This window comes from Lolium perenne, chromosome 3 (genome assembly GCF_019359855.2).
Source record: "Lolium perenne isolate Kyuss_39 chromosome 3, Kyuss_2.0, whole genome shotgun sequence".
Classification (NCBI taxonomy): Eukaryota; Viridiplantae; Streptophyta; class Magnoliopsida; order Poales; family Poaceae; genus Lolium; species Lolium perenne.
The window spans coordinates 146,628,148-146,650,875 of record NC_067246.2 but is presented as its reverse complement, the minus strand read 5'-3'; positions in this window follow the sequence as shown (position 1 = coordinate 146,650,875).

Here is a 22,728-nt window from a genome sequence, read left to right as displayed (position 1 = left end):
ATCGACAAGGGAACGTGCCACTCCTGATTGGTATGATCCTTGTCTAAATGTCATGATTGTAGATAACAATGATGAGGACCCTGCGACGTATGAAGAAGCGATGATGAGCCCAGATTCCAACAAATGGCAAGAAGCCATGAAATCCGAAATGGGATCCATGTATGATAACAAAGTATGGACTTTGGTAGACTTACCTGATAGCCGAAAGGCTGTCGAGAATAAATGGATCTTCAAGAGAAAAACAGATGCGGATGGTAATATTACTGTCTATAAAGCTCGACTTGTCGCAAAGGGTTTCCGACAAATTCAAGGAGTTGACTACGATGAGACTTTCTCACCTGTAGCGAAGCTAAAATCTGTGAGGATTTTGTTAGCAATAGCTGCATTTTTCGATTATGAGATTTGGCAGATGGATGTCAAAACGGCGTTCCTTAATGGAGACATTGAGGAAGAGTTGTATATGGTACAACCCAAAGGTTTTGTCGATCCTAAAAATGCTGACAAAGTATGCAAACTTCAGCGTTCAATCTATGGACCGAAGCAAGCATCAAGAAGTTGGAACCGACGCTTTGATAAGGTGATCAAAGACTTCGGGTTTATACAAAGGTCATGGAGAGGCCTGTATTTACAAGAAAGTGAGTGGGAGCTCTGTAGCATTCCCGATATTATATGTAGATGACATATTATTGATCGGGAATGATATAGAACTATTAAGCGATGTTAAGGGTTATTTGAATAATAGTTTTTCAATGAAAGACCTTGGTGAAGCATCGTATATATTAGGCATCAAGATTTATAGAGATAGATCAAGACGCCTAATAGGGCTATCACAGAGTACATATCTGGACAAGATTCTAAAGAAGTTTAGAATGGACGAAAGTAAGAAAGGGTTCTTACCTATGTTACTGTGCAAGGTATTGAGTAAAACTCAAGGACCGGCTACGGCAGAAGAAAGAGAAAGGATGAGTAACATCCCCTATGCCTCGGCGATAGGATCTATCATGTATGCCATGCTATGTACAAGACCGGATATAGCACATGTCGTTAGTTTGACTAGCAGATATCAAAGTGATCCAGAATGGAACAACTGGACAGCTGTCAAGAAGATCCTGAAGTACTTGAAAAGAACGAAGGATATGTTTCTTTGTTATGGATGTGCCCAAGAGCTCGTTGTAACAAGTTACACCGATGCAAGTTGGAACACTGATCCTGATGACTCTAAGTCACAATGCAGGTACGTGTTTATATTGAATGGTGCTGCGATGGCTGGGCAAGCTCGAAGCGGTGCACGGTGGCGAAGTCTTCAACAGAATCGTAGTACATAGCGGCTTCGAGGCTTCATCGAAGCGGTATGGATGAAGAGGTTCATTGTAGAGCTCGGTGTGGTTCCTAGTGCATTGGACCCATTAATCATTTCTTGTGATAACATGGGTGCCATCGCCAATGCACAAGAGCCAAGGTCACACAAGAGGCTGAAGCATATCAAGCTGCGTTACCACTCGATTCGCGAGTACATCGAAGATGGAGAAGTAAAGATTTGCAAAGTACACACTGATCAGAATGTAGCAGATCCGTTGACTAAAGCTCTCCCTAGGGCAAAGCATGACCAACACCAAAATGCCATGGGTGTTAGGTATATTACAATGTAATCTAGATTATTGACTCTAGTGCAAGTGGGAGACTGAAGGAGATATGCCCTAGAGGCAATAATAAAGTGGTTATTATTTATATCTTTATGTTTATGATAAATGTTTATATATCATGCTTGAATTGTATTAACCGAAACATTAGTACATGTGTGATATGTAGACAAACAAGAAGTCCCTAGTATGCCTCTTAAACTAGCTTGTTGATTAATGGATGATTAGTTTCATAATCATGAACATTGGATGTTATTAATAACAAGGTTATGTCATTGTGTGAATGATGTAATGGACACACCCAATTAAGCGTAGCATAAGATCTCGTCATTAAGTTATTTGCTATAAGCTTTCGATACATAGTTACCTAGTCCTTATGACCATGAGATCATGTAAATCACTTATACCGGAAAGGTACTTTGATTACACCAAACACCACTGCGTAAATGGGTGGCTATAAAGGTGGGATTAAGTATCCGGAAAGTATGAGTTGAGGCATATGGATCAACAGTGGGATTTGTCCATCCCGATGACGGATAGATATACTCTGGGCCCTCTCGGTGGACTGTCGTCTAATGTCTTGCAAGCATATGAATGTGTTCGTTTGTGAGGACATTCCACGGTGGGTGTAATGTGTACTTGTCAGGAGACGAGGGTGAACTGGGTGTAGAGTGATACCGAAGATCAAACCTCGGACAAGTAAAATATCGCGAGACAAAGGGCATTGGTAATTTATGTGAATGGTTCATTCGATCACTAAAGTCATCGTTGAATATGTGGGAGCCATTATGGATCTCCCGATCCCGCTATTGGTTATTGGTCGGAGTGAGTACTCAACCATGTCCACATAGTTCTCGAACCGTAGGGTGACACACTTAAAGTTGGATGTTGAAATGGTAGCACTTGAATTATGGAATGGAGTTCGAATATTTGTTCGGAGTCCCGGATGAGATCCCGGACATCACGAGGAGTTCCGGAATGGTCCGGAGAATAAGATTCATATATAGGATGTCATTTTATGTGAAATAAAATGTCGCGGAAGGTTCTATGGAAGGTTCTAGAAGGTTCTAGAAAAGTCCGGAAGAAACCACCAAGGAAGGTGGAGTCCACAAGGGACTCCACCTCCATGGCCGGCCAGCCCTAGTGGGGGTGGAGTCCCAAGTGGACTCCACCATAGGGGGCCGGCCACCCCCCACATGGGAGGTGGGAATCCCACCTTTGGGTGGGAGTCCTAGTTGGGCTAGGTTTCCCCCTCCTATGGAAGGTTTTGGTTTCGGGTCTTATTCGAAGACTTGGACACCAACACTTGGGATCCACCTATATAATGAGGGGCCAAGGGAGGGGGCCGGCCACCCCAAGACCATAGCTTGGCCGCCCCCCTTGAGTGGCCGGCCACCCCCTCCCAAACCCTAGCTTTGCTCCTCCACTTCATATTTCCCGCGTAGCTTAGCGAAGCTCCGCCGGACTTCTACACCGCCACCGACACCACGCCGTCGTGCTGTCGGATTCAAGAGGAGCTACTACTTCCGCTGCCCGCTGGAACGGGGAGGTGGACGTCGTCTTCATCAACAACCGAACGTGTGACCGAGTACGGAGGTGCTGCCCGTTCGTGGCGCCGGAACCGATCGTGATCAAGATCTTCTACGCGCTTTTGCAAGCGGCAAGTGATCGTCTACCGCAGCAACAAGAGCCTCATCTTGTAGGCTTTGGAATCTCTTCAAGGGTGAGACTCGATACCCCCTCGTTGCTACCGTCTTCTAGATTGCATCTTGGCTTGGATTGCGTGTTCGCGGTAGGAAAATTTTTGTTTTCTATGCAACGTTATCCTACAATTTTTGGGTACCCCCACAATACCTGATTATGGGTAGGGCTTAGCTGGAAATTTATGCGTCTTAGTATGGGTTCCCTCTGAACACACATCATAGGGGTTATGCTTGAGGCTGCCTCCGTTGTTGAGATATGATGTGAATTGAGGTGAATTGTACGGCCAAGCCCTGTGCAGTTCCCGGGTTAACAGTTGGTTTTCACCGGGAGGCCAAGCTCATGGGGAGAGGTGCCTATACTAGGGGTGTAAGTGAAAGGTTAACGGTTGATGATCCGCGTACTGAGTTACGATTATTCGGGGTTTTATCCCTGATGGATGTAATCAAATGTTGTGGCACAAGTGTGCAACCTCTGCAGAGTGTAGAACTATTCGAATAGCCGCGTCCACGGATATGGACAATTGGAAAGGCCATACTGTTTCCGTCATCAGAATTTACATCTATGTGGCTGGTGTTTTTGAACTTGAACTTGAACGGTGACTTTGGAAATTTGAATCACAACTGAGTTGTGGGAATGACACTAATGTTCCCACTTGAGTTAGTTAGCACATGAGGAGTTGTTTACTAAAATGTTTATCAAAGAAAATTGGCTTTATGCAAATAACCTTAGAGCTTAGAACACTCTCAATAGTAATGTTAGTACTTACTCTAGTATTAGATTGCGAGTACTTAAAGTACTCACGGCTTTGTCCCTGGCTATTCAAATGGCCAGAATATGAAGCCGAGCAGCAGTACGAGGATGACGATCAGCAGGACGTCTACCACAACTAGGAGCTTCTAACGTCAAGCGTTGGCCTGTGGACTAGAGAGTCCTTGTATCTTACGCTTCCGCTATGAACTTGTATTTGTTCGTTGATCATTAGATCAACTATTCGTGTAATATGGATCATGTGATTCCAAGTTGTAAGACATTATGGTTTGTAATGAATGATGACTGTGATACTTAACTATTATGCCTCGCAACAACAAGTTTCCTGGGATTGCGATGTATGACATAATAGGCATCCGGACTTAAAAACCCGGGTGTTGACAGAAGGTTTGTCTGGCAAGGGGTTAGAGTGCCCACTACCATTCGTTGACAACAACAAACACCTCTCAAAATTTTACTTTTATGATCTCTATATGTTTTCAAAACCAAAGCTCTAGCATAAATATAGCAATCAATGCTTCCCTCTGCGAAGGGCCTTTCTTTTACTTTTATTGTTGAGTCAGTTCACCTATCTCTCTCCACCTCAAGAAGCAAACACTTGTGTGAACTGTGCATTGATTCTTACATACTTGCATATTGCACTTGTTATATTACTTTACATTGACAACTATCCATGAGATATACATGTTACAAGTTGAAAGCAACCGCTGAAACTTAATCTTCCTTTGTGTTGCTTCAATACCTTTACTTTGAATTGTTGCTTTATGAGTTAACTCTTATGCAAGACTTATTGATGCTTGTCTTGAAAGTACTATTCATGAAAAGTCTTTGCTATATGATTCATTTGTTTACTCATTGCATTACCATTGTTTTGATCGCTGCATTCATTACATATGCTTACAATAGTATGATCAAGGTTATGATGGCATGTCACTCCAGAAATTATCTTTGTTATCGTTTACCTGCTCGGGACGAGCAGAAACTAAGCTTGGGGATGCTGATACGTCTCCGACGTATCGATAATTTCTTATGTTCCATGCCACATTATTGATGATATCTACATGTTTTATGCATACTTTATGTCATATTTATGCATTTTCCGGCACTAACCTATTAACGAGATGCCGAAGAGCCGATTCTTTGTTCTGCTGTTTTTGGTTTCAGAAATCCTAGTAAGGAAATATTCTCAGAATTGGACGAAATCAACGCCCAGGGGCGTATTTTCACACGAAGCTTCCAGAAGACCGGAGAGCTAACGAAGTGGGGCCACGAGGCGGCGCCACGCTAGGGCGGCGCGGCCCAAGCCCTGGCCGCGCCGACCTAGTGTGTGGGCCCCTCGTGACGCCCCCTGGCCTGCCTTTCCGCCTACAAATATCCTTCGTCGCGAAACCCCCAGTACCGAGAGCCACGATACGGAAAACCTTCCAGAGACGCGCCGCCGCCAATCCCATCTCGGGGGATTCAGGAGATCGCCTCCGGCACCCTGCCGGAGAGGGGATTCATCTCCCGGAGGACTCTACGCCGCCATGGTCGCCTCCGGAGTGATGAGTGAGTAGTCTACCCCTGGACTATGGGTCCATAGCAGTAGCTAGATGGTTGTCTTCTCCTTATGTGCTTCATTGTCGGATCTTGTGAGCTGCCGAACATGATCAAGATCATCTATCTGTAATGCTATATGTTGTGTTTGTTGGGATCCGATGAATAGAGAATACTATGTTATGTTGATTATCAATTTATATCTATGTGTTGTTTATGATCTGGCATGCTCTCCGTTATTAGTAGAGGCTCTGGCCAAGTTTTTGCTAGTAACTCCAAGAGGGTGTATTTATGCTCGATAGTGGGTTCATGTCTCCGTGAATCTGGGGGAGTGACAGAAACCTCTAAGGTTATGGATGTACTATTGCCACTAGGGATAAAACATTGATGCTATGTCCGAGGATGTAGTTATTGATTACATTACGCACCATACTTAATGCAATTGTCTGTTGTTTTCAACTTAATACTGGAAGGGGTTCGGATGATAACCTGAAGGTGGACTTTTTAGGCATAGATGCATGCTGGATAGCGGTCTATGTACTTTGTTGTAATGCCCAATTAAATCTCACAATACTCATCATATCATGTATGTGCATGGTCATGCCCTCTCTATTTGTCAATTGCCCAACTGTAATTTGTTCACCCAACATGCTATTTATCTTATGGGAGAGACACCTCTAGTGAACTGTGGACCCCGGTCCATTCTTTACATCTGAAATACAATCTACTGCAATTGTTCTACTGTTCTCTGCAAACAATCATCATCCACACTATACATCTAATCCTTTGTTACAGCAAGCCGGTGAGATTGACAACCTCACTGTTTCGTTGGGGCAAAGTACTTTGGTTGTGTTGTGCAGGTTCCACGTTGGCGCCGGAATCCCTGGTGTTGCGCCGCACTACATCTCGCCGCCATCAACCTTCAACGTGCTTCTTGGCTCCTACTGGTTCGATAAACCTTGGTTTCATACTGAGGGAAAACTTGCCGATGTACGCATCACACCTTCCTCTTGGGGTTCCCAACGGACGCGTGCTGTACGCGTATCAGGTCCACATGGTTAGACTAACCACAATATATAGGACACACTCCATATAAACATGTGCATATTTAGATGAAATTTGAATTTCATGCACATCTTAGCCATTTAGGATTTGATGGAGTATATCCTACATAATGGATCAAAAGAAAGCAAGCATGCTACAAGTATAAACAAATTACATGTAAGCATGCACCAAAACTTTTAAAGATCCAAGAAAGATATACTTTGGACAAAACACCAAAAGAATTAAATAAGGCATAGAGGTGTCACAAAACAAATTTGTTGTCCAAATTATATCTAAGAAGCAAATCTCAAAAGATTTGTTCAACAAAGTTTAACAAATGAACTGTGGTGACCCTGCATACCACTACATGTTGTAGTATGCCAGTCGTTGATATAACATTCACGAAGTACCATTCCGCAAATATTACATCCTTCAGAGTAGTACAACAGAACATAGCAGGTCCATAACTCATTCATTTAATATTACAATAATCATACACATATCGTCTCGGAGCTCCTCTTGGGTCCTAAGAGGAGTACTCCTGGGTTCGAGGCGAACCCAACTTAGCTTACAATATAGATGTCCCATTAAGTTGTACATTTATTCTCTCGAGCAGCTAAGTATTAAGAGTTCACGCTGCTCGGCTACTACCACTACTAGATGATTCTAGGCTTGATCTCCTCCGGAAGCCTCCCCGGATCCATAGACGATGAGGTAGTCTACGCCTTCGATACCTCTGGAGAGGTCTGGTTCTTCATAGCCTATGATCTCGGCTCCTTCATTGTTGTCGTAGTCCTCCTCCAGACGATTCAGACAATCTAAGCAAGGGATTTAAGATTGGGATGAGTACGAGCGTACTCAACAAGTTCATTATAGATAAGAGGTGTTTGATGCTCTAGCTACGATATTAGACCAGAAAGTCTAATACCAATGCAAATTTTGATAAACATTTCTTCAAGAGATTGCTTTTATTCCAAAGAGCTATGTCCGTCAGCCTTCACCGGTTTACTAGAACTTCATGGAGCTCCTTTCCGGCCGCGTTCGCAGTTCCATATCCCGGAACAGGGAGTGACAGTCACGATTCTTTACACTCTGCAGAGGTGTGTTGCTTTACCCATAAGAGATCTTAACCTTGGTGCCAACCGGGCAGCTTTCCCGTCCACACTTCCTTCGGTGTGAGGCCCGGTATAAGGTCTAGCCAATCATGTTCCTCCGCTACCTCGAACACCCACCCTTTGTTGCATGCCCCGACCCTGGGTCCTCGCCGGTCCCATTATTCCCACTCACGGGTGGACCCCGATGATACATCTCCGACGTATCGATAATTTCTTATGTTCCATGCCACATTATTGATGATATCTACATGTTTTATGCACACTTTATGTCATATTCGTGCATTTTCTGGAACTAACCTATTAACAAGATGCCGAAGTGCCAGTTGTTGTTTTCTGCTGTTTTTGGTTTCAGAAATCCTAGTAAGGAAATATTCTCGGAATTGGACGAAATCAACGCCCAGGGTCCTATTTTGCCACGAAGCTTCCAGAAGACCGAAGAGGAGACGAAGTGGGGTCACGAGGTGGCCAAACCATAGGGCGGCGCGGCCCAAGCCCTGGCCGCGCCGACCTATGGTGTGGGCCCCTCGTGACGCCCCTTGACCTGCCCTTCCGCCTAAAAATAGTCTTCGTCGCGAAACCCCCAGTACCGAGAGCCACGATACGGAAAACCTTCCAGAGACGCCGCCGCCGCCAATCCCATCTCTGGGGATTCAGGAGATCGCCTCCGGCACCCTGCCGGAGAGGGGAATCATCTCCCGGAGGACTCTACGCCGCCATGGTCGCCTCCGGAGTGATGTGTGAGTAGTCTACCCCTGGACTATGGGTCCATAGCAGTAGCTAGATGGTTGTCTTCTCCCCATTGTGCTTAATTGTCGGGTCTTCTGAGCTGCCGAACATGATCAAGATCATCTATCTGTAATTCTATATGTTGTGTTTGTTGGGATCCGATGAATAGAGAATACTATGTTATGTTGATTATCAATTCATGTCTATGTGTTGTTTATGATCTTGCATGCTCTCCGTTACTAGTAGATGCTATGGCCAAGTAGATGCTTGTAACTCCAAGAGGGAGTATTTATGCTCGATAGTGGGTTCATGTCTCCGTGAATCTGGGGAAGTGACAGAAATCTCTAAGATTATGGATGTGCTGTTGCCACTAGTGATAAAACATTGGTGCTATGTTCGAGGATGCAGTTACTGATTACATTACGCGCAATACTTAATGCAATTGTCTGTTGTTAGCAACTTAATACTGTAGGGGGTTCGGATGATAACCTGAAGGTGGACTTTTTAGGCATAGATGCATGCTGGATAGCGGTCTATGTACTTTGTCGTAATGCCCAATTAAATCTCACTATACTCATCATAATATGTATGTGCATGGTCATGCCCTCTTTATTTGTCAATTGCCCAACTGTAATTTGTTCACCCAACATGTTGTTTATCTTATGGGAGAGACACCTCTAGTGAACTGTGGACCCCGGTCCAATTCTCTTTACTGAAATACAATCTACTGCAATCTTGTTCTCTTGTTTTTGCAAACAATCATCATCCACACTATACATCTAATCCTTTGTTACAGCAAGCCGGTGAGATTGACAACCTCGCTGTTTCGTTGGGGCAAAGTACTTGGTTTGTGTTGTGCAGGTTCCACGTTGGCACCGGAATCCCTGGTGTTGCGCCGCACTACATCTCGCCGCCATCAACCTTCAACGTGCTTCTTGGCTCCTACTGGTTCGATAAACCTTGGTTTCATGCGAGGAAAACTTGCCGCTGTACGCATCACACCTTCCTCTTGGGGTTCCCAACGGACGCGTGCTGTACGCGTATCAAGCACTTTTTCTGGCGCCGTTGCCGGGGAGATCAAGACACACTGCAAGGGGAGTCTCCACATCCCAATCTCTTTTACTTTGTTTTTGTCTTGCTTAGTTTTATTTACTACTTTGTTTGCTGCACTAAATCAAAATACAAAAAAATTAGTTGCTAGTTTTACTTTATTTGCTATCTTGTTTGCTATATCAAAAACACAAAAAAAATAGTTACTTGCATTTACTTTATCTAGTTTGCTTTATTTACTGTCTTGCACTCTATATTAAAAATACAAAAAAATTAGTTACTTTTGTTACCATGTCTAGCTCTGAACCTGTTACTTCTTCGCCTGAAGAATTAGTCTTCACTTTTAAACAAGGGGATGAGGAGAGTTTTAAGGATGCTTGGTCTAGAATTTTTACTTCTTATCGTAAAACTGAACCTCAAATGACTCTAAGTTTGCTCCTTAGTAATTTTTATTTTGGTCTTATGATTCGCTATAGATATGCTTTGGATGCTTTAGTGGGAGGAGATTTCCTTCATTGCAATGGGGATCAAGCTTTTAATGCCATAAAGAAGTTGGTTGCATCACATGATTCAGCTAATAACTTTGATTCAGCCCTTATTAGCATTTATAATAGATTAAACAATCTCGAGATAAGTACATCTCGCTTGGATGACAACTATCGCTATGTTCGTAATCGTCTTGAACAAGTTTTAGTGAACTCTAAACCTTCATTATGGGATCCTACTATTAAAATTGTTATCGGTGATCAAACTCTTCATGCCAATTGTGATATTATGTCTGAATTTTGCCTTATACCTGAGAGCATTTATAAATCTTTGAAACTTTGGGGAGTTGATGAAGGAGGAGAAGAAATAACTCTCATTGATAACTCTGTTATAATTCCTAAGGGAATAGCCGCAGGTGTGCATACAACCATTCTTGGAAGAACAATATCCATTGATTATCTTGTTATTGAATGTGTAGGGACAGGAAAAATCACACTCGGAAGATCCCTGCTGAAACTATTGGGAGCAGTCATAGATGTGGGAGAAGGCACCCTGGAATTCACCTCTACACCGGGGGGAAATCATATATTTCCTAAATCAAAGAAAAATAAAAAGAACAAGAAAGGTAAGGGTAAAGCCCAAGGTAAGGTTGATACACCATCTCTCGATAACACTTGATATACACTTTCTGCGCTTAGCTGAAAGGCGTTAAAGAAAAGCGCTTATGGGAGACAACCCATGTGTTTTTACTACAGTACTTTGTTTTTATTTTGTGTCTTGGAAGTTGTTTACTACTGTATTAACCTCTCCTTATCTTAGTTTAGTGTTTTGTTGTGCCAAGTAAAGTCGTTGATAGTAAAGTTCATACTAGATTTGGATTACTGCGCAGAAACAGATTTCTTTGCTGTCACGAATCTGGGCTGTTTTCTCTGTAGGTAACTCTGAAAATTATGCCAATTTACGTGAGTGATCCTCAGATATGTACACAACTTTCATTCAATTTGAGCATTTTCATTTGAGCAAGTCTGGTGCCTCGATAAAATTCGTCAATACGAACTGTTCTGTTTTGACAGATTCTGCCTTTTATTTCGCATTGCCTGTTTTGTTATGTTCGATGGATATTTCGATTCCATTGACTTTCAGTAGCTTTGTGCAATGTCCAGAAGTGTTAAGAATGATTATGTCACCTCTGAACATGTATATTTTGATTGTGCACTAACCCTCTAATGAGTTGTTCTAAGTTTGGTGTGGAGGAAGTTTTCAAGGATCAAGAGAGGGAGATGATACAACATGATCAAGGAGAGTGAAAGCTCTAAGCTTGGGGATGCCCCGGTGGTTCACCCCTGCATATATCAAGAAGACTCAAGCGTCTAAGCTTGGGGATGCCCAAGGCATCCCCTTCTTCATCGACAATATTATCAGGTTCCTCCCCTGAAACTATATTTTTATTCCATCACAGCTTATGTGCTTTGCTTGGAGCGTCGATTTGTTTTTGTTTTTGTTTTGTTTGAATAAAATGGATCCTAGCATTCTTTGTGTGGGAGAGAGACACGCTCCGCTGTAGCATATGGACAAATATGTCCTTAGGCTCTACTCATAGTATTCATGGCGAAGTTTCTTCTTCGTTAAATTGTTATATGGTTGGAATTGGAAAATGATACATGTAGTAAATTGCTAAAATGTCTTGGATAATGTGATACTTGGCAATTGTTGTGCTCATGTTTAAGCTCTTGCATCATATACTTTGCACCCATTAATGAAGAAATACATAGAGCATGCTAAAATTTGGTTTGCATATTTGGTCTCTCTAAGGTCTAGATAATTTCTAGTATTGAGTTTGAACAACGAGGAAGACGGTGTAGAGTCTTATAATGTTTTCAATATGTCTTTTATGTGAGTTTTGCTGCACCGGTTCATCCTTGTGTTTGTTTCAAATAGCCTTGCTAGCCTAAACCTTGTATTGAGAAGGAATACTTCTCATGCATCCAAAATACTTGAGCCAAACAACACTATGCCATTTGTGTCCACCATACCTACCTACTACATGGTATTTCTCCGCCATTCCAAAGTAAATTGCTTGAGTGCTACCTTTAAATTTCCATTCTTCACCTTTGCAATATATAGCTCATGGGACAAATAGCTTAAAAACTATTGTGGTATTGAATATGTACTTATGCACTTTATCTCTTATTAAGTTGCTCGTTGTGCGATAACCATGTTCCTGGGGACGCCATCAACTACTCTTTGTTGAATATCATGTGAGTTGCTATGCATGTTCGTCTTGTCTGAAGTAAGAGCGATCTACCACCTTATGGTTAGAGCATGCATATTGTTAGAGAAGAACATTGGGCCGCTAACTAAAGCCATGCCCCATGGTGGAAGTTTCAGTTTTGGACAATATCCTCAATCTCATACGAGAAAATTAATTGTTGTTACATGCTTATGCATAAAAGAGGAGTCCATTATCTGTTGTCTATGTTGTCCCGGTATGGATGTCTAAGTTGAGAATAATCAATAGCGAGAAATCCAATGCGAGCTTTCTCCTTAGACCTTTGTACAGGCGGCATAGAGGTACCCCTTTGTGACACTTGGTTAAAACATGTGCATTGCGATGATCCCGGTAGTCCAAGCTAATTAGGACAAGGTGCGGGCACTATTAGTATACTATGCATGAGGCTTGCAACTTGTAAGATATAATTTACATGATACATATGCTTTATTACTACCGTTGACAAAATTGTTTCTTGTTTTCAAAATCAAAGCTCTAGCACAAATATAGCAATCGATGCTTTCCTCTTTGAAGGACCATTCTTTTACTTTTATTGTTGAGTCAGTTCACCTATCTCTCTCCACCTCAAGAAGCAAACACTTGTGTGAACTGTGCATTGATTCCTACATACTTGCATATTGCACTTGTTATATTACTCTATGTTGACAATATCCATGAGATATACATGTTATAAGTTGAAAGCAACCGCTGAAACTTAATCTTCCTTTGTGTTGCTTCAATGCATTTACTTTGAATTATTGCTTTATGAGTTAACTCTTATGCAAGACTTATTGATGCTTGTCTTGAAGTACTATTCATGAAAAGTCTTTGCTATATGATTCACTTGTTTACTCATGTCATTTACATTGTTTTGATCGCTGCATTCACTACATATGCTTTACAAATAGTATGATCAAGGTTATGATGGCATGTCACTCCAGAAATTATCTTTGTTTATCGTTTACCTGCTCGGGACGAGCAGGAACTAAGCTTGGGGATGCTGATACGTCTCCGACGTATCGATAATTTCTTATGTTCCATGCCACATTATTGATGATATCTACATGTTTTATGCACACTTTATGTCATATTCGTGCATTTTCTGGAACTAACCTATTAACAAGATGTCGAAGTGCCAGTTGCTGTTTTCTGCTGTTTTTGGTTTCAGAAATCCTAGTAAGGAAATATTCTCGGAATTGGACGAAATCAACGCCCAGGGTCCTATTTTGCCACGAAGCTTCCAGAAGACCGAAGAGGAGACGAAGTGGGGCCACGAGGTGGCCAAACCATAGGGCGGCGCGGCCCAAGCCCTGGCCGCGCCGACCTATGGTGTGGGCCCCTCGTGATGCCCCTTGACCTGCCCTTCCGCCTACAAATAGCCTTCGTCGCGAAACCCCCGATGCAAGAGCCACGATACGGAAAACCTTCCAGAGACGCCGTCGCCGCCAATCCCATCTCGGGGATTCAGAGATTGCCTCCGGCACCCTGCCGGAGAGGGGAATCATCTCCGGAGGACTCTACGCCGCCATGGTCGCCTCCCGGAGTGATGTGTGAGTAGTCTACCCCTGGACTATGGGTCCATAGCAGTAGCTAGATGGTTGTCTTCTCCCCATTGTGCTTAATTGTCGGGTCTTGTGAGCTGCCGAACATGATCAAGATCATCTATCTGTAATTCTATATGTTGTGTTTGTTGGGATCCGATGAATAGAGAATACTATGTTATGTTGATTATCAATTCATGTCTATGTGTTGTTTATGATCTTGCATGCTCTCCGTTACTAGTAGATGCTCTGGCCAAGTAGATGCTTGTAACTCCAAGAGGGAGTATTTATGCTCGATAGTGGGTTCATGTCTCCGTGAATCTGGGGAAGTGACAGAAATCTCTAAGATTATGGATGTGCTGTTGCCACTAGGGATAAAACATTGGTGCTATGTTCGAGGATGTAGTTACTGATTACATTACGCGCAATACTTAATGCAATAGTCTGTTGTTAGCAACTTAATACTGGAGGGGGTTCGGATGATAACCTGAAGGTGGACTTTTTAGGCATAGATGCATGCTGGATAGCGGTCTATGTACTTTGTCGTAATGCCCAATTAAATCTCACTATACTCATCATAATATGTATGTGCATGGTCATACCCTCTTTATTTGTCAATTGCCCAACTGTAATTTGTTCACCCAACATGCTGTTTATCTTATGGGAGAGACACCTCTAGTGAACTGTGGACCCCGGTCCAATTCTCTTTACTGAAATACAATCTACTGCAATACTGTTCTACTGTTTTCTGCAAACAATCATCATCCACACTATACATCTAATCCTTTGTTACAGCAAGCCGGTGAGATTGACAACCTCGCTGTTTCGTTGGGGCAAAGTACTTGGTTTGTGTTGTGCAGGTTCCACGTTGGCGCTGGAATCCCTGGTGTTGCGCCGCACTACATCTCGCCGCCATCAACCTTCAAAGTAGTGGTTTTGATTTTTATGCAATAGTGATAACCATAATACTTTGCAAGTAATTTGATAGAAATACTCAAATGACATGAGCAAGTGATGAACTTGCCTGAACACTACAAAGTTTTGCAGTTGGATGGTGTGGACTGACCCTTGTCCTCTGTCTCTGAAAAATAGCATCATTGTCCAATAAGGGCAATGGTTAAAGAAGCAATTATGCATGCTTTCCATTTTTTGGTTTGTTCCCCCCTTTCCGATGTCTTATTATTTTATGTGAGAGGTAATTACTAAGAATAATTTGGAGATACTATATTTAGGGTAAATACCACCTTGATATGTTGTCAAGGTGTTTTTAAAGTCCAAATACATTAATGGACTAATTTTCTTTATTGAAAATAATATGTGTGATTTAAATCTTTATTTAAATCATCAAATTAAGACTTATTCTTATTGGTCTTCAAAAATTCTCTTTGATATTTTATTTAAATAGAGAATTTTATGCTGATCAATTTTCATATTTTTAATTATTTTTTTAGAGCTCTTATCAATTTTCTATTTAATTTCAAAGTTTCTGGTTTTTAATGGATTTATGAAAAGACTGTTTTGCCCCTTGGGCCCACCTGTCAGGGTGGCCCAATGGTTTTGGGTTGGCAAACCCACCTGGTCCGGCCCAACCCACTCACTCTCTCCCTCTCTCTCTCTCGCGCGTGCCCGAACCCTAACCCTAACCTCCTCTGGCGATTATTGTCGCCGCCGTCTTCTCCGATTTGTTCCGGCCATCTCCGGCCGTCGCCGCCGGTGAGGTATGGCGCATCTGAACCACCACTCGACGGCGATTCAGATCCACTGCGGCGATTCGTGCTGCGCCGCCTGCTCGCCTCGCCCCCTTCGTCTCTGGTCTCCTGGCGTGAAGTGCCTTGGCGATCTCGTCGCCGCCGACACTCCAGGTGTCGTGGCGCCGCCGTGGTGCTGCTGTGGGTGGTGCCGTGGGGCGCTCACGCTCGGCGTCGCCAGGCCAGGTGCGGCTTGGCGCTGCCGTGGATGGCCCGTGCCGCCGTGCCGCCATGGCACGCCTTGTGCTGCTGCTCCAGGTACGCGCCTCCTCTGATCCCCTCTGCTCTCTCATTCTTGCCTGCTCTTCTTCTTCCTCCTCTGACTTAGGCCGCGGCTGCTCCTCCTTATGGAGATGCTTGCCGTGCTGGTGCTCTGCTGCGCCTAGCTCGCTGTGTGTGCGTATGCTGCTTTGCTGCTGCTCTGATGCTTGTGCTGCTGTGCTACTGCTGCCGCCATGGCCTAGCTCTAGTTCATGTGTTTGTACTGATGCTCATGCTCATGCTAGCTTTATTACTGTGCTGTGCTTGCCTGCACAAGGCATGTGCTATTGCTGTGTGATGTTCTGCCATATCTCTGTGCAAGAATTCCTAATCTAATTGGTTGCTATACCTTCCTTTCTTGCTTAATTCCCTCTCTGTGGCTCTGCTCTTGTTACTAAGCTTGCCAGATATCAAGTGTATTCATGTATGCTGCTCTGGCTTGAGTTCTGTGTGTATTACTTGCAATTTTGCAAGTGCCAGAGCATTAGTGTGCTGTTCCTTGTGCTCAAATTCATGAGCATGCTCAATTAAGCATTGCAGTTGGCTTAACTATATGATTCAGTGATTAATGGTATGTGCTTTATTTGTTTAGCAAGATCCAGTGGTTCATCAAGCCTTTGATGTGCTTCTGGATACAATCATATGATTATTACTATAGTATCTGTTTATTCAGTTAAAGTTTGGGTGTAAATCTTCAGTGGCTAGCTCATTTCTGGTGCTATGCTTGCTTATAGCCCTCTGTATCAAGTGTTAGCAAACTCTGGTGAGCATGTGATCAACAGTGGCTTGTTGATTAATTGTTAAGCTTCTGTCTGTGCCTATCTGGTGCTCTTTCTGATGTCTGTGTAACACATACACTTGTGCTAGTGAGGTTTATTGCTTACTTAAGCATTATCTGTTGCTTGCAGTGATCCTCTGGATCATGTGCAAGGTTCTGGTGCATTGATTACTTGTGTAATTCATTTATCTATGTTACCTTGATTAATTTGGTAGATAAATGATATGAACTGCCTTGCAGTGATGATCATCTGAGTTGATTTAGTAGAGCTATAGGGATGCCAACCTCTGTTGGGTACCCTAGCTCCCTTTTGAACCCATCTGGGTAATGATAGATGTGCTTAGCTTATCTGTGGGATTTTGTGATGTGGTTGAGGTAGCCCTGGCAGTAATCATATGTTGCCCAAGGGTAGCTCCCCTCTTGTTGGCTTGTTGTGGCTCACTAAATGCTTTCTGGGTGATCCATTTATTAGATTGCTAGTAGCTCTTGATGTTGAAATCAAATAGACATTGATTTATCTATGTCTGATGGCCTGACTAGCTGTAGGTGCTAAGTGTGTAGCTAGGCTAGCTGTGTTTTCATCTCTGGCTGGATTTCTTCAGTTATGCATTGATTTCATAGCTGTTGTTCCCATTAGATGATTTACTAGTGGCCTTACTACCTTTGCTTGCACCATATGGCTTAGTAGCCAGATGATGACACAAATTGGGTATCACACCCTTTTGCTTGTGTGTGATTGGTGCATATGCTTATATATGAACAAAACCATCTGGTTTGTTCATGATGCTTGGTATACCTCACTCCAGCTCCTAGAATTTGGTGTTGGTGTAGAGGTTTTGCTTCTGATGGTTTGTTTGGCTTGCCCTGCTCCTCCTTGTGAGCTTGATGCTTCTGGGTTATTTGCTGTGGTGGTGAAGATTTGTTGAACAGCAGTGGCTGTTCAAGCTGTTCTTGTGTTCTTGTGTTCTTGTGACTTACCCTGTGAGGCTGCTGTCGATGAATGAATCAAGTGACTAGGGTTTTGGCTGTGAAAAGCTTTTATATGGCCAGCCATGGCTTCCCTGGTCGACAGCACCACATCTCACCCTGGTGACTCACTGGGTGTGTGTGTTGCATGCACACATGCAGCAGGCCTTGTGTGCTGCCTGTGTGTGTGTGGCTTGGGACTTGGGCTGGTGGAATGGATCAGCTCGGCAGCTTGGTCATATCCACACTATGTAATATTTGCTAACCTGCCAAGTGGCTTTGCCACTTGGCTTAATGTTCTGATTGTTGTGTGTGTGTGCAGGGATCAAGAAGATGCTCAAGATGAACTCAAGATCATCTTGATCAAAGAATTCATGAAGATCACAATGTAGTTTAGGTCATTTAAATACCTTGTAATTTTCCTTTTTCTTTTTTCTATTTCATCAATTCTTGTAATGTGTTGTAAATTTATTTTTCAATTCTGGATATTGTAATTGACATTGTATTTTGTGTGAATATTAATAAAGCTCAAGTTTTCCTTAATGAGCTTTGTGTAATTGTTGTATTACTTATAATCTTGATTAATGATAATTATTTATTAAATTATCTCAAATTTGAATTATGTGATAATCATTTGATGTTTGAATTTGAAATTCAAATTCAAATTTGGTTTGAATTCATTCAAACAACTTAACTTGTAATTCAATCATGCAACTTATGATTTCAATGCACTTTCACTTCTCTCTTCTCAAAACCCTAATTTAGATAAGTAGGAACAAGTTCATCGCACTCTCGAAACCCTAACCCTGTAGGATGTCGAGAGAGAAACATGTCCCCCTTCGATGCAGTTTTGTTTTAAAAGCGCGAAATTTCCCCGTAAATTACAATGCAATGCACATCCCTTTCTAAAATCTACCCCTCGATCGTCTCTAAACCTGGGACATTACAGCCTTTCCCCCTTAAAGAAAACTTCGTCCCGAAGTTGTGGTTGTAATACCTAAAAAGTTCGGGGTATGTTTTCCTCAAGTCCTCCTCCTTTTCCCTGGTGGCTTCCCTCTCGGGATGATGCTTCCATTGTATCTTGCAATACTTTATCGCTCGATTCCTGAGTTGTTTCCAGTTCTCCTCGAGAATCTTCGCTGGCTTCTCGATGTATGTCAAATCTGGTTGTAACTCGGGCTCTTCATGTGATACTGGTTCCTCTGGGGTCTTTAAACACTTTCTGAGTTGCGACACATGGAATATGTTGTGAACCTGAGATAACCTTCCCGGTAGTTCCAATTCAAAGGCTAACCCTCGGTTTTGACTCAGAATCTTGAAAGGTCCGATGTACCTAGGGCTTAGCTTTCCTTTTACTCCAAACCTCTGAAGTCCTTTCATCGGGCTCACCTTGAGATATACCATGTCTCCAACTCGTGGCTCCCATGTTCTCCTCTTTTGATCGGCATAACTCTTCTGTCGGCTCTGAGCTATCTTGAGCCTATCCCGGATAATGTCAATGATTTGTTGCTTTTCCTTGACATAATCAGGGTTGAACTCTTTGCTTGCTCCGGCTTCATACCAACATATCGGTGATCTACACTTTCTTCCATACAGAGCTTCAAACGGTGCCATCTTGATGCTGCTTTGATAGCTATTATTGTATGAAAACTCTGCTAGTGGTAAGTGCTCCTCCCATGATCCTCCGAAGTTTAGGGCACAAGCCCTAAGCATATCCTCTAGAATCTGGTTAGTTCTTTCCGTTTGTCCACCTGTCTGAGGATGATAGGCGGTACTATAGTCCAACTTGGATCCTAAAGCTTCGTGTAGTTGCTTCCAAAATGATGACGTGAACATGGATCCTCGATCCGACACGATCTTCTTGGGCACTCCATGTTTACTCACGATCTCTTTGATGTAAAGATCGATGAGTTTCTCTCCTTTGTCCTGCTGATTTACCGCTAAGAAGTGTGCACTCTTCGTCAACCGGTCCACGATTACCCATATCATGTCCTTCTTTTTATTGGTCATGGGTAGTCCGGTGATGAAATCCATTCCTATCTCCTCCCATTTTCATTCTGGAATGGGTAAAGGTTGTAACTTTCCTGCCGGACTCTGATGTTCAGCCTTCACTCTTTGGCAGGTGTGGCATTCCGCCACGTATTGAGCTATTTCTCTCTTCATGTTGTTTCACCAGAATAGCTCCTTTAGATCCATGTACATCTTTGTACTACCCGGATGAATGGAATATGGTGTTTGATGGGCTTCCCGGAGTATTACTTCCTTGATTTCAGCAATATCCGGAACACAAATTCTTTTCTGGAACCATAATGATCCCGATTCTCCGCGGTGAAATTCTGATGGTCTTCCCTCATCTATTATTTTCATCTCCTCCATGATGAATGGATCATCCAGCTGACCCATCATTATCTCATTCTTCAGGTTAACATTTAGCTCATCGGCTACTTGCAAAGCCGATAGTCCTTCATGAGCTTCCTTCTCCCAAAGTTGTATTTGGGCTTGACTTATTTCCTTCCTCAACTCCGGTGATATTTCTTGTTCCACTCCTCCGGTGCTCTTCCTACTCAAGGCATCTGCTACAACATTTGCCTTTCCTGGAGTGTAATTGATGGTCAAATCATAATCCTTGATTAATTCTAGCCATCTTTTCTGCCTCATGTTCAGTTCCTTCTGAGTAAAGAAGTATTTGAGACTCTTATGATCTGTATAGAGCTCACACTTGGCTCCATAGAGAAAATGTCTCCAAGTTTTGAGTGCAAATACAACTGCTGCTAATTCCAAGTCATGTGTTGGATAGTTTACTTCATGAGGTCTGAGTTGCCTCGATCCATAAGATATCACTTTCCGATCTTGCATGAGTATGCAACCCAATCCATGCTTGGATGCGTCACAGTACACGGTGTAATCCTTGCCAACTTCCGGAACTGCTAACACCGGTGCCGTGGTGAGTTTCTCTTTCAGAGTTTGAAAACTCTTCTCACACTCCTCTGACCACACGAATGGTGTGTTCTTTCTTAACAGCTTCGTCATGGGTCCTGCTATCTTGGAGAATCCTTCAATGAATCTCCGATAATATCCTGCCATTCCTAGGAATCCTTGGATTTCCTTGACAGTCTTGGGTGCTTCCCATTCTAGAACTGCTGCTACCTTGCTCGGGTTAACAGCTATTCCATCTTTACTAATGACATGACCAAGAAATTCCACTTGATCTAGCCAAAATTCACACTTGCTAAATTTGGCATAGAGTTGATGTTCCCTTAGTGTTTGCAACACTAACATCAGATGTTCAGCATGTTCGGCTTTGTCTTTGGAATAGATCAAGATATCATCAATGAATACGATGACAAACTTGTCTAGATATGGCATGAAAATCTTATTCATGAGATTCATAAAAATTGCTGGGGCATTGGTTAATCCGAAAGGCACTACAAGGTATTCATGATGTCCATACCTTGAAACAAAGGCAGTTTTCGGAACGTCTTCCTTCTTGATCTTTATCTGGTGATAACCAGATCTTAGATCAATTTTGGAAAAGACTCCCGCGCCTCTAACTTGATCGAATAGATCTTGTATTCTTGGAAGTGGATACTTGTTCTTGATTGTGACGTTGTTCAGATTCCTGTAATCTCCGCACATCCTTCTACCACCATCTCTTTTATCCACGAAGATTACAGGTGACCCCCATGGTGAAACACTTTCTTGTATGAATCCTTTCTGTTCCAAGTCATCCAGTTGCTCCTTAAGTTCTTTCAACTCCTTAGGCCCCATTTTATATGGTGCTTTAGCAATCGGAGCTGTTCCTGGAATTAGGTCGATAGTGAATTCTATCTCCCTATCTGGTGGCATACCAGGTAATTCCGCAGGAAATACATCCTGGAATTCATTTACTACAGGTATATCCTCTAATTTCACCTCCTTCATGCTGTTCAGCTGTAGCTCCACTTCAATCTGTGTATGTTTGTCACCTTGGTAGATCATTCTACTTCCATCGGGGCTTTTCAAAGACACCGTTTTGTTCACACAGTCGATTAATGCTCCATTAGCTTCCAACCAGTTCATACCAAGAATGACATCAATGTCCTTCATCGGTAAAATGAATAGGTCTGCGTCAAACGCGCACTTATTGATCATGATGACTTGTTTTTGTTTGGCATGGGTTACTACTATCATTCCCCCCGCAGAAAGTATGGTTATGGGTGTTTCTAACTTAGTGCAACTAATCCCATGTTTGATGATGAATTGCTGAGAAATGAATGATGTAGTTGCTCCAGTATCAAAAAGTACTTTGCCAGGATGAGTGAGTATCTGGAGCGTACCTATCACCGCCTGATCGGAGTTGACCACCTCCTCCAGACTAGTGCAGTTCAGCTTGCCGAAGGGCTTCTTATTCTTCCAGTTCCCTCCGGTGTTTCCTCCACGGCTTCCTCCTCCTCCTGGCTGACCTCCACCATTATTTTTCTTGGGGCAGTCCTTCAGCATGTGCCCCTCCTAGCGACAACCAAAGCATATTATCCTTGGCTTTCTACAATCCTTGGCAAAATGCCCTGGAAGTCCGCAGCTTCGGCAAACCATTGGATTAGCAGTCTGAAACGCTTGGTTCCTCCTGCTACTGTAGTAGTTGCTGTTGTTGTTGTTGTTGTTATTGTATCTTGGCTTGAAACTCAAGCTGGTGTTGGGCTTGTTACTAACAAACCTCTTAGGCTCAAACTTGGCCTTCTTCCTCTTTTCTTCTTGCAGTTGCTTGAAATCATCTTCAAGAGTGATGGCTGCATCCAGCAACTCTTGGAACTCAGTCGCTCTCATCATACGGAGCTGTACCTTGAACTGGGGACTTAACCCCCTCAAAAACCTCTTCTTTTTCTTGTCCTCGGTGTTGACTTCTTCAACCGCATACCGGGACAGTTTTGAGAATTCCCTGACATAAGTCAGGATGGCCTTGTCCTTCTGCTCGAGACTTTCGAATTCTCGACGCTTCAGTTCCACAATACTTTCAGGGACATTGGATTCCCTGAACTTCCTCGCGAACTCCTCCCAGGTGAATACTTTTCCAGCCGGATAAATGGCTACGATGTTGTCCCACCATGATGCGGCAGGTC